Here is a 4,130-nt window from a genome sequence, read left to right as displayed (position 1 = left end):
ATCTCCTACGTACTAGCCTCATCTTGCCCCCTTGACCTGTCTGTCCTCCCTGGACTGACGTATCCCCTCCCTAACTCCCCACCTACACTCACCTTTACTGGCTCCACCTCCGCCTCTTTGACCTGCCTGTCTCCTCTCCACCTATCTTCTCCTTTATCCATCTTCTATCCGCCTCCCCCTCTCTCCCTATTTATTTCAGAACCCCCTTCTCCTCCCCCATTTCTGAAGAAGGGTCTAGGCCTGAAACGTCAGCTTTCTTGCTCCTCTGATGCTGCTTGGCCTGCTGTGTTCATCCAGCTTTACACCTTGTTATGTCAGATTCTCCAGCATCTGCAGTTCCTACTATCTCTAAGACTTCTGGATTGCCAGGGTGGACTTGCAAATTGCACCTCAAGGCAAGATCCTACCTTCATCATCGATTCTACCCAACTATGCACATATTTCTTTGTCGGAGAGAATGGTGCAGGAACGTGGTCAAAGAACATGTAGCCAGTTACCTCACCTTCACTCAGGGCAAAATGAGAGAGTGAAAGACAATAACACCAACACTTGGGTACATGGAAAGGTACTGTGAAAATGTGCTAGATTGTACAACATTACTATGAACAAGGTTTCGAAAATGGAACTTAAGGCTGATGTAGATTCTTGATCAGTCACGGAATCAAGGGTTATGATGAAAGGGCAGGAAAGTGGATGTGAAGAATGTGGGATTATCGAATGGTGGAGGGGCCCAATGGCCAACTTCTGTTCCTATTTCTTATGGCCTTATGCACAGTAATCTGGAAACATGCTGGTGTCTTCAAATGTAGCCATTTTACAATCCATCAGGAAAGTTAATTAGTCAGGCCTGATGAAGTGACAGAGCCAAGACATACTGATGTCTGTGATCAAATTGTATATGTAGCTGGTTTGTGAAAAAATCTTCGCCATACTTGTTCTCAAGAAGAGTCTGTCTCAGTATTCATGTTACAAGAGCTAACATAATACCAGAGGACAGATCAGCAGTGTGTGCATATCGTAAACCTTCTGAGATTGCAGTGTGCTGGGCAACACAGCATCTGCTTGATCAGTACTGCTATTGGTGGAGGTCAGCTCCAATTTTAGTTCCAGCCTGTTTCCCTCAACTGATAATCCCAAAGGCAGGTGATGGAAGCTACTCAGTGCCAGAGAGAGCAACATTTTAAGGTTGGGAGATCAGAAGCAGAGGGAGAACCCCTCTTGCAAAAACAAAAGATGCACTCAGGCTTAATGGCTACCTCCAAGAAGAAATCCTTGCAGTTTTCAGGCAGGGCATATGTTTATTAACATAACTACAATTTAAATTTACTGACACCTCTTCCACTGCTGCATAGTGCCGTATCCCTCTGGTCAGAGATAAATTATACATTTATCAGATTCAAGCAAATGCCCACTCAAACACTGACATAAAAATATTTTTTTTGCTCTCAGTTACAGGTGAGGAACCACACCAGCCTCTCACTGTGGCAGTGCAGCCCAGGACAGCACCTCTTGGTAGTGACATTACCCTGGAATAAGTATAGTGCAAACCTTGCAATTATTATTGCAGTTGGAGAAAAAAGGGTGTGTGCGGAACAGCTGTACACTCAGGGAGATATTGATTCCCACAAAAACATTTCCACAGCTTTTACTCAAACTTCTATTCTGAGTGCTATTTCTGGAATGAATTGCAAGCAACATAGGTAGTGTTTGTATTTTAACCTTATGTGTTCGCCCTCTTTTTCTCTTTCCACAGTAAAGTTTGAACAGCATGTGGTCAAATTTTGATTCTGAATATTCTGTCTGGATATATGGAGATGTGAGCCATAACTTTCTGGCTCAGAGCTAAGATTGGTAATGCTCCAGTCATTACTGTGGAAAACAAAAGCAGGCGATGAAAAACTAAAAAGACCTGAGAAGTAATTCAACACCATCACTGTGTCAACATTGCGAAATGAGAGAGACACTCATAACACAAACTATACATTTTCCAAAAAAAAGTCAAACCTCAATTGAAAAAGCCGTCTGACTTGCACCAGGAAATACTAATCCCACATTACTTGTGGGTGTAGGAGAGAATGACGCAAAATAAAGACACACATAATAAAGACAGTTCTGCAGAACAATAAATTTTCTTGGCAGGTGTGACTACGCCTTAAGATTGGGTTGCTCTCTGTTTTATATGCTTCAGGAGAAATCTTAGAATGTACAGATTTGAAATCATGAGTTATGCCTCCATGATATCTGGTGGGTTTCCTCATGGTATTCATAAAGTAATCCCTGACAAATCAAGCATTAATGCGATACCACTGCAGTTGCAGACACCAGTGACTGATGTTCATTAGAACGCAGCAATACTAACTTTTTTTTTGTTGCCACAGTCCTATAGGGCTGATGTCATATGAAGAGAGACAACTGGTGGTGAGTTTAACATAAGGGTTGCCATGCCTCAGGCGATGGGCGAGATTGAGGAGGCATGACTTTGATGGTGACTTCAGCCAGTGTATGAACTGAGCCCGTGCCGTTGGTGTCACTCTGCATTGCACACTAGCTGTCCAGCCAACTGAGCTAACCAACTCCCTGAATTCACTCGTTCATATCAAGCAAATGAGAAACATGTTCCAATACTGATAGACAATTCTTTCGAATCAATGCAATTACAAGTAATATCTAACTCAATTAATATTCTTGTAGTAGCTGACATTAAATTTATGCTAGCCCATTGTAGTGAAGGAAGTGGAACATCTCTATAAGCCGAAAAATGAAAGCATTGTGGTGAAAACTGTTATTTGATTTGGAGGCCACACGGAAGGTATTCAGCTTTCTGTTCTATTCAACGTCAATAGAAATTAATTGACGAAAGTTAATGATTGGAAAGATCAGCCTGGAATCTTTGGTGATAAGGGATGGTGGAAAGGGGTGAAACTGTCAGCATTTGTCATCATTACTCCACTGAAAGCTGATAGCAACTTTGGGAATTCACACATGCATTGGCCAACTTGGAAATCTAAAAATTGTGGGAGTGATACTGTGCTTCTTCAAAGGGTGTACTGTGAAGGTAACCCCAGGCTGCAATCAGTGGGAACTCCCATAAATTGACATGAACATCCAAGCTCACTTGATTAATTTCACAGTGAATCAACCTCAAAGCACCTTTTTCATGAGCCTTGAGAAGCTAATGTAAACTTGTAGAAGATTAAATTTCTAGAAGATACAAATCTACATTATTTTAAAAGAAGCATATATTGCATAATATATAAAACTATTTCTTTATTTTAGTTTTAGCTCCTATCTTAAGCAAATCAAAATAATTCATTTCCCGATCTGAAAATTTAAATGAAGAGTGGAAGACAGTAAATCCATTTAATCTCCTAATTTGCTGTATGTGTGTAAATATTTCAATATGGCATGACTGTCTACCTACTTGCTGGCATGACTGCTTCCACTTGCTATCATAGTTAAACTGTTGTCAAGTAACGGGAAATTCATACCAGTGAGACCATTAGATCTTTATTGGCTGTTTTCTTCATGTTCAGTGATCAGTTGTTTCACTGCTGACCATAAATGACCAAATTGAAAAGTTGGACCAAAGTTGGACCCATTCTGTAATGTCGGGCAGGTACCTCAGTTTCCATTACATATGCTCCTTCACATCTGTTCATGTTTGAGATAAGAACATATAATAATAAAAACAAAAAAACAAGAGTGGGCTGCTTGGCCCTTTGAGCCTGCTCTGCCATTCAATAAGATCATGATTTTAACCTCAATTCTATATTCCAGCATATCCTGAATAATCTTTGTGCCCTTAGTAATCCAGAATCTGTCTACCTGTGCCTTAAAAATATTGATTCTGTATCCACTGCGTTTTGAGGAAGGGAATTCCAATTACTCTCAACCTTCTTAAAAAAAATGTCTCCCCATCCGTCTTAAATGGGTACCTCATTATTTTTAAACTATGGCCCTGAGTTCTTTCCCACAAAAGGAAACGCGCTTTCAATGTCTACCCCGGTCAGGGCCCCTCAGGATTGTATATGTTTCAACTAAATCATCTCTAACTCTTTTAAACTTCAGATGATATAGGAGACTGAGACAACAAGGTGCAGGGCTGGATGAACACAGCAGGCCAAGCAGCA

The 4,130-nt window shown here is 40.9% G+C and overlaps 1 long non-coding RNA gene across 1 annotated transcript in view; it reads left to right on the top strand.

Moving 5' to 3' along the window:
* The window catches only part of LOC125486286, an 11,814-nt gene extending 9,339 nt beyond the window's left edge, over window positions 1-2,475 (top strand). Inside the window, exon 3 of the long non-coding RNA XR_007264972.1 lies at window positions 1,450-2,475. This is a non-coding gene — a long non-coding RNA (uncharacterized LOC125486286). The remainder of the gene's footprint in view (window positions 1-1,449) is intronic.
* The last annotated feature ends 1,655 nt before the right edge of the window (window positions 2,476-4,130 follow it).

Source organism: Rhincodon typus, chromosome 27 (assembly GCF_021869965.1).
Source record: "Rhincodon typus isolate 14 chromosome 27, sRhiTyp1.1, whole genome shotgun sequence".
NCBI lineage: Eukaryota > Metazoa > Chordata > Chondrichthyes > Orectolobiformes > Rhincodontidae > Rhincodon > Rhincodon typus.
The sequence above is the reverse complement of the archived record's forward strand: the minus strand, read 5'-3'. Positions and strand labels throughout refer to the sequence as shown.